At 40.1% G+C, this 11,357-nt stretch overlaps 1 pseudogene; it reads right to left on the bottom strand.

Annotated features, from left to right (window-relative positions):
* Positions 1–3,868: 3,868 nt before the first annotated feature.
* On the bottom strand, positions 3,869–10,707 carry LOC137024260 (E3 SUMO-protein ligase ZBED1-like; annotated as a pseudogene).
* Positions 10,708–11,357: the final 650 nt, after the last annotated feature.

Raw genomic sequence — 11,357 nt, 5'->3', positions numbered from 1 at the left:
TGTCATATGTTATGACTTCTTCTCATTTGTGAATAAAATTCCAACACAGAATCAGTTGCTCTTTTTTATTCAAAGTGAAACTACTCTCATTATTTACTTTCATCTTTGATATTACAGATATGCAAATTACTACATGGTCTATTATTTTAGCAGCTAATTTAACATAAATAAAATGTTAATTGTTATGGAAAGCTTGTAGAATAGAACTAATACATTTCATTGTGAATATACTGCAGGTTTGATCATTTAGTTCCATATAGTTTCATATCACCTCTGTGTTAAACTGAATCCTGATTCACAGTGCTTCATGTTTTTCCACATTATTATTTATTTATTTATTTATTTATTTATTTTGGTCAATGAAATGCATCATTTTGTGGGAAAAAAGATTGAGAATGTTTCCTAATAATATGAAAAAATAACACTTAACTTTAGGATTTAATAAAGTCTCTTTAAAAATATTTACCAACTGAGCAAGCAATTAAGAAATGACAGAACAATCACAGTAGTATGTATATATGTCTGATTATCCACATAACAATAATATTCCTCATACTTTTGCCAATTGTCTTCTCCATATAGTGAACGTGCTGCAGGGAAGCAAATATCACTGTCTCATGTTTCTATTCATAGCAAGCAGATTAACACACTTTACACAGGGTCTTGGGATCCCAGACAAATGAAAGTTTGGTCTGCTCTTGTGATCCCAGTGATACCAGCCTTTGCTACTGACACATTCAATCTGAAATATATAATAAAATGACATTACAACAAACATGTAGTATTAAAATTTTTAATACACTGTCATGTTCAAAACAAAGTGAAAAATAAAAGTGTCTGCTTTGTCTGGTGTACAAGGATATTTACTGGCAAAAGTCATATTTGGGAATGAAAGAATATTGGCTATAGATATTATATTAGTTATCGCATGCATAATTCACTGTGGCCTATTTGGATAATAAATAAACTATATTTAAAGTACATTAACATGTTTTCTTGCATGTGTGCAATTTTTGAAACATTATAGAAATTCAAGTCTACCCAGATTAGAAGTGCTTCTGCAAACTAGTTCACTGCTGCTTTCACCACAGGAGTTTACAATTAATATTATTATGCTACCATACATTTTGACAAACTTTCAAAACTATATGCTTAAAAGACTCAAGGTAATACAGAAAAAACAAAAACAGGCTACTTAAAACGCTATTGGCTCGTTTAGCGAATCCTAACGACACCTCTGGCGAATCATCGTTCATATCAAACATAGCTAACACATGACACAACATAACACAATATAGCTTATATATAAAATCTTGTGCATCAGTAACAGTTAGAATATAAGCTTGACTTCATTTAACGCTGAAACATAGGCTAATTACCTTTAATGTAAGCCGAAGAGCGTGCACTAACATTTTCAGTGGCGCTTTAACTCAAAACAGGAAACTCGTGAATATTCATGTAAGCTCCGCCCAGTGTCACCGAAAATCTCAGACACCGAATATTTCATAACACCGGCTGCACACCCTGGCCGCGTGCAGGCCAAATTTCGAGACCGCGCAGACAGTCCGCGTGCAACAGCGCACGCGCAAGCAGTATAGAAGAGTCCACTAGGTGGCAATACACAGTATTGAGCACAGTGTTCAGCCGTCAAAGAAGAGTGTGAAAAGACCGGTTTAAAAACAACACGCTTGAAAAAAAGAGAAAAACACGACAATGGATAGCGGACTTGACGAGCGTTTGTGCGAAGAGATTATAAAGGTCATCCGCGCCGGCCGCGGTGTAGTATACTGCGTGCGTGACGCGTCCGGGTGCGGAAAGTGAAGTATACCCGGGGCTTAAGGGAAATGCTCCGTATAAAGAGAACAACAGTGCCGGCCCTAGCCTCTTTATTATTAATACTAATTCGAAGTTTAGTTTGCTAAAGATATCAGCAGTTTGGTTATGTTTGTAACTTCTTTTTTTTTTTTTTTGATCCCTTGGCCTCTTTGGCGCCCCCTAGCGAGATTGCGCCCTTAGCATTTGCCTATGCCTATATAACGGGCCGGCTCTGGAGAACAAAGAGGGATTTTTACTATTCCGTGAAGAAAAGTTAAGTCTGGTTCACACTGTGTGATTTTGGCCATGATTTGGTCGTCTGAGACAAATTTTGCAAATCCTAAAAGATTAGTTTGACATGTTCACCGACAGCCAATTAATGACCGTTGCGATAAAATTTTACCTCCAACAAAATTCTGGCAGTGTCAGAAGATTTGGCGCACAGTCCTCCAGTGTGACTTCTCCTATGATGGACGTCAAATTGTCTTCGTTTTTCAAGACGAGCCGTGATCAAAATTAATGGTAGAGATGTCGTTGTTAGCCACCATTTCAGTCCCGTGTGTAACGAAGCTCACTGTCATCGAATGTGTGTGTTTTGATGATGTAAAACTCCGGACAAGTTTTCATGCACGCATCCGTTTTTAACGCGTCTTGAATGTCGTGCAGTCTGACATTAATGACAGCTGAGATCCCACAGTGTGACATGAGGATCATGTTCATACAGTCTGACAAGCAACCATCGTAAAGGACTATTATAAATCCCACAGTGTGAACCAGGCTTTAGTTTAGGATGAGTTGGGAAAGTGCATGATAGTCTCTCCATGTAAGCATTAGTATTTTTTTAATGTACCTGGAACACTTTAATAAGGTTGTGTAGCTTTAACACTATCCTCCGCTATATTTAACATGAACTAGGCCTAACAATACTTTTAAAGCCCTTTTAAAGTTTCCACAAATGCCAATTTTTATAGGCTATTAAAATAAAGTTATGTAGCATCATTGAGAACTAACATGAACTAACATTAACAATGGACAAAAGTTTTTTTTTTTTTTTTTGCCCTTACTCTCTGACCCCCTGAAGGCCGCTGTGTAATTCGCACCCTGACTAAGACACGTTGAGGGAAGCATTTCAATATCCCTATAAATGCATATTAAAATGCAGAATCGAATCGAATTAATCGAATTGCATCGGATTTTAATGTGAATCGTCTTGAATCGAATCGTACTGAATTTGCAAAAAAACGTTCTTGAATCGAATCGAACACCTATGAATCGTGAATCAAATTGAATCACTGTCTACCCAAAGATTCACAGCCCTAATAAAGGTACTAAAAATATATTTAAATCAGTTCATGTGAGTACAGTGGTTCAATATTAATATTATAAAGCCACGAGAATATTTTTGGTGCACTAAAAAAAACCCAACTTTTTTAACGACTTTTTTAGTGATGGACGATTTCAAAACACTGCTTCAGGAAGCATCGGAGCGTTGTGAATCAATGTATCGAATCTGCTGTTCGGAGCGCCAAAGTCACGTGATTTAAGCCGTTGGCAGTTTGACACATGAAAAAAATTTGACTACACAGCTAAACAAGACAAACATGAGGATTTAAATACATGACAGTTACAGAGTTTAGAAGCTTTTGTCAAGAATGATTTATGTTCAAAATCGCTCACTCATTCACTAAATGATGTTTTATTAACAAAGCTTGGGAGGAGCACGTTCAAATGATTTAATGAGTATAATTAGAGGCCTATATATAGATAACTAAATCACCTCCGTTCCTCGACAGTCTTTTCTGCATCCCTCCGCCACCTCGACTCCTCACTCTCGGCTAGTTCCTATCCCAGCCAGGGATACGGGGACATACTCTGGGTTCAGGCCACATTCTGAGCTCGGACCCTCCTCCGGACAGCACGCCAAATACACAGACTCTTTTACTTTTACTTTTACATGGTGAATCCATTGAAGCTTTGAACAACCAGTATTTTAGACATTTTTTCCGTCAAATAAAAATAGCAGGCCTACCTCAATCTACACATTGTCTAGTTTTTATTTAAAAAAAAGTAACATGTCTACGTGTTGTGGGGTTAGTCTGGAGCGCAGCCTGTTGACCATTAGACCCGCGGCAGAAAACACCCTCTCAGATGGCACTGATGTCCCGGGAATACAAAGATAACGCCGCGCTAGAGTGGCCAGCCTTGGGAAGCGCCTTTCATTTGCTTTCCACCATTCTAGAGGATTAATATCCAAAGAGGGCGGATCGTCTCTCATATAGATGTCAACTTCTGCTTCTGGATCATCAGTGGCTTGACGAGGGGTGCTGTAGTCACCTCCCAGGAGCAACATCATGGCATTGCTCTGGCTGCGTTGCATATCTCCAGCTTGGGCAGCAGACACCTCATCTGCTCCCGCCAAAGGAGCACACATTTCGATAAGTTTAGATTTTGTGGCTTCTTTCTCCGTTTGTGCAAAAAAAGGGAGATGTTTATGGCGAGGGTCCAGGACAGAGGCGATCAGCGCAGGTTTGGTAACCAGATCATCCGTGTCAACCTGTGATGAACATATTCTTATTAATATAATTAATGGATAATAATAATAATAATAATAATAAACTACCTTCATGCGGCCACTTAAGGACTGCCGAACCTTTGCCTTGAACTCCGTCACTCTGTGGCCATCATCCTCGGCTCTCATCAGGTGTGTGTTCAGGAGGCTAAAGGTGATGGGGTAAATGTTGGAAATGGACACGTTCTTTTCTGTTGACATTATGGTGGTTGCACATTTTAAAGTTTCCAACACTGGCGCAATCTCCACCATTATCTGCCAGTATTCGTCTCGAGGGTTCTGGCATCTTGCAGCCTTGTAACTGTTCGGTCGGACAGAACAGCTGTAACAGCCCACCTTTGTTCGAGAAGTCTTCCGAACATGTCACACACCGAGTTCCATCTTGTTTTACAAGATTGAATGAGCTGGTGTTTCGGAAGTTTCATTTGTTCTTGTTTAGCTTCCAGTGCCTTGCATACAGGTGTGCTGTGGTTGAAATGCCTGACAAGCCGCCCAGCCGCAACGATAACCCCATGCACAAACACATTAAATCCATCATTTACAGCGAGCTGTAGTGTATGAGCAAAACAGGGAACCGAGTCCCAGTTCACCCGTTCTGGAGAGTTTGCAGCCACGATGTTGCGTGCATTGTCATGGACACATGCAGATACTTTCCCATTAAGTCCCCATGTCTCCACCGCATCAATTAGTTTAGCTGAAATGTTCTCAGCTGTGTGTCTGCTTGGCATACTCTGTGTTAGTAGGACAGCTGAATGAACTTGCCAGTCCTCATCGATGTAGTGGCACGTTATTGTTATTTAGCTCTCCGTTGTGAGTGCCGTTCAGCAGTCAGTCGTAAGGGACACGAACTTTGTGCTTTCGAGTTGTGATTTAAGCGTTTTTTTTTTTCTCTCATCAACACAGGCTTCAATTCTACGGGTAATGGTACATCTTGATGGGATTTCGTAATTGAGCTCAATATAGCCCAGTAGCTCTTCAAAAACCTTCACCACAGACAACACTGATGGGCAAGTCGTCTTTTACTACCATTGAACAGATTCTCCGCGTTATCTCCTCAGATCGCCGTGCATCGCATCTTCTCCCTGTTAACATGGAGGGCAAAGTTTGTTGCCCTTCATCACTCGATGCTTGTGGATGTTTGGTTCGCAGGTGATACTGCATTGTACTTGTGCTGCTGCTGTATTTTAATACCGCGTGGCATATTTTACAAGTAACTTCTTCACCCTTTCTATCGAAATGGTCCCACACAGTACTTCTTTTCGCTCGCTTCATTTTGCTTGTTGCTTAGCGAAATATGTCTGGCACGTGTGACGCCCCGCGAGTTAACAAATAAGCATATATGTATATATAGCATATTTTTCTTTAACCATGCAGCAAACAGCAAAAAAAAAAAAAAAAAAGAGTTTAACTGATAGTATTAATCGGTTAAAATTCTTACTTTCGGTTAACGGTTAAACGGTCAATGTGAGCATCCCTAATATAGATACATTATATAATATTATATATCTTGCTTTCACTTTTCATATTTCTTTTTTTCTCCTCTTTTCCAGTAAATGCAAGGCTTTATAAGAATTGACTATCTGCCAACAGACTTTTCACTATCTCTCTCCTGTTTTGGTAAATGGGAGACTTAATAAGGTCCTGTACTGTTTCAAAATCAACATCAATGTTTCCCAACCCTGCTACTGGACTTGCCCCAACAGCACACATTTTTTGTGTTTCCTGAAAACCATTTTTGTTCTTAAAATCTCTATTAACAAGCTGAGATTTCACTTTCACTTTTCTATTCCAGTAAATGAGAGGCTTTATAAGAGAGAGAGTTTATTGTCATATGTACAGGAAACACTCTGTTACAAAATATAATGAAATTCTGTGAATCCTCCAGCAGCCTAAGGCATAAATAAAAAAGATTTAAAAAATGTATGCTAGAGTAAAAATATATAAAGTGTGTATCTTGAGGTAACCTCAATAGACTATGACATGTCACATCACAAGCACTCGGGATCATTTACATTACTGATTTTTTGATGCTACATCCTGTAATATTTTTATACAGAGCCAAACGTGCTTCATTCAAGCCCTTTCCGCTCCGTGCGTGTTGCTTCTCACTCTCGCTAAAGGCGTAAAACACCACATTATGCTGCAGATGGTAGTGTTAATTACACTAAGTGGTAGCAGAAACAAGGTGAGCAGAAAAATAGATCCTTTTGATAAAACACTGCAGAAAATAATACAGCAAATACAATTATTTTTATCTGGCACAAATATCTCTCACCATTTAACTAAACCAGGTTTGTGAAAAGTTTCCCCCATACATTTAGCATTATTAATATACATATTAAGAAAATTTCATAATAAACAATGTTATAATTTGGAAAATTATTTAGAGATGGCAGTGGAAGACAAAAACCTTTGAAATTATTAGTCAAGTTTGTTTCCTGTAAAATTAAGGATTCATCAGATGGATCATTCTTGGCCTTGCCTATCCCAGAATTCATTGCGCGCCAGTGATGACAGGATGTTTTTGAGAGAAATTGCTGAATTACACTTTTAAAAGTATTAGGTTTCAACTTACTCAAATATCTAATTATATAAATTTAAAAATAAAAATAAAAAGTTTAAAGTGGTCAAAATGTTGACTCATATCTTACTAAGATGCAGTTATATATAGTTTACAGTCTTTATAATATACAGAAATTGACTATGGTGGACTTAGGCCAGTTTTTCCAAAGATCACATCCTCTTTTCAACTTAGACATTTCCTTATTTGTAAACAAGAGTACAGCCTCTAATAACACTTCACAGTTTCCTGTTGTAAGCAAAGTATAACGCCTGTTTCACACTGCAAGCGTGAGCGTCGCGTCAGCATCGCGTGAGCGTAACTACATCGTCACTGCAGCTGCAGAGACGCGTGAGTATTCACACTGTAAGCGTTTGTACAGCGTCACAGCAACGGCTCCAAGCTGCATATAAAGTGAGCATTTCTTTACAAAGACAGCTATAAATTCGTTTTTATAAGTTGGTCATTTATAAACTTGATATTCTTGAAAGTTTGTTAACATGGGGAGGTGTACAACATTCTCATATAAACGTAAATACATAAATAAAATAAATAAACAAAAGCCTCGTGTCATCCATTACTGCACACGAAAGAGGTAAGCTTTGTGTTTGACATCATCTGCCGCGTGCACATGTTTACAAGACAGCAAACTCTGTGAAAAAAGCCAGCAAACTCTGGTTTGATTTATTTGGGTATGCTGCAGCCTATATATCTCTGTGTAATAACCAGTGTTGGGTAAGTTACTCAAAAAACGTAATCCACTACAAATTACAAATTACTACATTAAAATTGTAATTTGATTACATTACTGCATGTAAAAAGTAATCAGATTACTAATTACTTTACATTCAAGTTACTTTGAAAACCAATAAAATCTACAAAAATACACCACAAAGTGAAACTCATATTCGTAATTTAATACTGACTGAAAAATATTACAAAAGTATGAAAACAGCAACTTGACTTAAAGTTTCAATGCATTACTAGAACTTAAACTTACCATTCTTAATTTGCGTTCACACCAAACGCGAATAGAGCGTCAAATTCGCGTCTACCGCGTCTAGTTTGCCGCTTGAACATTTTGAATGCATTTGCGTGTCTAGAGCGAAATAGACGCGCGTAAAAAACAAGCGTTTGAAGCGAAATTGACGCGCGTCCGAGGCGAAATCCGCTTCTTGTGGGAGGGGCAAGTGCTAGGCGGTTGTCCGTTTACAAGATGGCTGATGTTGATCGTGCGTTCATCGAGAGAGCTACCGCTTTGTATTTGCTCTGGAGAGCAGAACAGCGTCGCGGGAAGGCTGCGGGTCGATAAACGTGTACATGACTCAAAAGTGAAATGTGTATTTACAACTTACCAGGTAGCCCAATCTCCTCACCGACACTCTTCCAAGCGAGGTCCTTTTTATTCCTGTCTGAAGTATGAACTTGTGTCATAAATCTCTGGGTGACTGCTCACTGATAATATCAGTCGTTCCTCCATTTTGAATGAGTGACTCCGGGCGGCCCTGCCGCCACAGCAACAAGCAGGCTCCTGATTGGTTAACGCGGCGCGAATTTACGCCAAAGTTCAAATTTTTCAACTCGGGCTTCAGACGCGAATTCGCGTCAAACGCTAAATGCACAAAAAGCACCATTCGCGTCTTCCGCGCCGCGCTATACGCCTCATTCGCGCCGCGAGACCTCCAGACGCGCGTAAACGCGTCTTTACATTGACTTAACATTGAAATCATTCGCGCCAGACGCTCTATTCGCGTTTGGTGTGAACACAGCATTAGACCCTGCCTAACAATGAAAACTAGTCTCTTTAAATGTGTCTGTACAGTGTAATGTTCGGCCTTCTGTTATTCAAGAAGTCACGCATGAACATTTGTGCTGCTAGCTTCTGTGAGCTGCAAGCTATATTTTATTTTATAGACATCCACAACATGGTATGTCCAACAACTTTCTGTATACTTGTTCATCTATCTGCAACATAAGCATCACACCAAAGGCAGGGCTATACTGCCACCTTGTGGTTACTCAATAGAATGCCTATCATTACATCCCCTTTCCAAAGTTATAAAACAAAGGTTAATGAAACAGCTCTTTTTTTTTTACTTAACTTTTGCTTGTAATAAAGCCTCACGAACATGCAAAAGGTCAACATGTTGCACAATACAAGTACCTCGTAAAGAAATAACAATAACAAGGCACTCTACTCTAAGCAACAATGTAAAGCATTATAATTTTTCAATAAGTCTCTCAGGTGGTTTTCTAGGTCTAGTAGACCTTCTGATTGGTTCAGTCATTTGAGAGGCTGTGGTATTAGGCTCAGCTTGGTGTGCATTTGGTGTATCATTTTGTTTTTCAGATTCAGTTTCACCGTGTTTGTCAGTGTCCTTATGAGTCTTTAACAGACTCCTCCTGTTTCTCCTCACTTTATGTCCATCCTCTGTTTCCACAACGTAAGATCTAGGTCCGACTTCACTGAGCACGGTCGCTTTTCTGTCCCAGCAATTAGGTCCCTCAATTCTCACAGTGTCCTTTTCACAAAGAGGTTCCAGACTTTTTGTAGCTCTGTCATAGGCCATTTTTTGTCTGATTTTGAGTCTCTTTTTGTTGTTAATCCAGTTGTTATTGTCTCGTCCTGGTTGCAATTGCGGTAGTGTGGTGCGGAGCTTGCGACACATAAGCAGCTCAGCAGGGGATGCTCCACACTCCAGAGGTGCAGCTCTGTAGCTTAGTAAAGCAAGGTGAGGATCAGTCTTACCGTCCTTGGCTTTCTTCAGTAGTCTCTTAACAATTTGTACTCCCTTTTCAGCCTGACCATTGGCTTATGGGTACAATGGGCTTGAGGTAACATGCTTGAATCCGTAGTGCTTCGCAAACTCTTTAAACTCTCCACAGTCATACTGCGGACCGTTGTCACTCACAACACATTGTGGGATTCCGTGTCTGGCAAAGAACCCTTTCATGTGCACTATAACAGACTGTGCGGTGGTGCTGGAGAGTTGCGCAATCTCAGGGTAGTGAGATGCCAAGGAGCAGTGGGAAAGTCGGCCACCAGCATTGGCTCCTTGACTTGTTTGTAGTGGTGTCTGAGGCAGATGTCACATTTCTCAATCATTTCCTCTATGTCTTTGTTGATACCTGGCCAGTAGATGGCTTCACGTGCTCTTCTCTTACATTTTTCCACTCCCGGGTGTCCTTCATGAAGACGGTGTAGCATGTCCTTGCGCATGGTCTGTGGGATAACAATCCTGTTCTTTCTCAGCAGGAGTGCTTTTGACATACACAGCTCTGCCCGCACCGGGAAAAACTGTGGGCAAACTCCTTTCGACCAGCCGTTGTTTACACAGTGAGACACTTTGTGTAACATGGAGTCTTTTGCTGTCTCTTTAACAATCTGCTGCAGTATGGTGTCTGATGGAGGCAGCAAGGCAGTGACCATGTTGATGTGTGTTTCAATATCTTCTGCTGCGGTGTTCTCAGCTGTGCCACTGTTGAGTTCTGGTGCTCTAGAAAGTGTGTCAGCAAGCACTATGTATTTACCTGGCGTGTATATTAGATCAAAGTCATAGCGCTGCAATGTCATCATCATGCGTTGGATTCTGGGCGACATGTCATTGAGATTCTTTTTACGGATTGATATGAGTGGTTTATGATCAGTTTCTGCTGTGAATGTGGGCAGTCCATAAACATAAGTGTGAAATTTCCCACACCCAAACACTAGGCCCAGCGTCTCCTTCTCAATCTGAGCATAGCGTTTTTCAGTCTCAGTCATTGATCTTGATGCATATGCTACAGGTTGCCATTTTTCCTTAGTCATTTGTAGCAATACGGCTCCTAGTCCATCTTTTGATGCATCAGTGGAGACTTTGCTTGGTTTTGTTGGATCAAAGTAGGTTAAAACTGGTTCAGCAGTCACAGTTCTCTTCAGTTCTTTCCATTCTTTTTCATGTTTTTGGTCCACTCGAATGCAATAATGTGATGCAGCAGCTCTCTGAGGCATTTTGTTTTTGAGGAGAGGTTGGGAATGAACTTACCCATAAAGTTAACCATCCCCATTGCTCGCAAAACTCCTTTTTTATCAGTTGGAGCCGGCATATTCAGTATGGCTTGCACTTTTGTTTTGTCTGGAAGCACGCCGTTTGCTGTGAGCTTGTCTCCTAAGAATGTCATTTCTGTCACTCCAACAAGACATTTCTCTCTTTTTAGTTTTAGTCCGTACTTTTTCACTCTCTGTAACAGCTTCTCAAGTCTCTCCTCATGTTGTTGTTTTGTGTTTCCCCAGACAACTATGTCATCAATGTACACACGTGTTCCTTCCAGACCCTCTATGATTGACTCCATGGCTCTGTGAAAGATCTCTGGCGCTGATTTTATGCCAAATGGGAGCCTCAGAAAACAGTAACGCCCAAATGGTGTGTTAAA

This window comes from Chanodichthys erythropterus, chromosome 8 (assembly GCF_024489055.1).
Source record: "Chanodichthys erythropterus isolate Z2021 chromosome 8, ASM2448905v1, whole genome shotgun sequence".
NCBI lineage: Eukaryota > Metazoa > Chordata > Actinopteri > Cypriniformes > Xenocyprididae > Chanodichthys > Chanodichthys erythropterus.
Note: the sequence above shows the minus strand (reverse complement) of the source record. Positions and strands in the feature narration are given on the sequence as shown.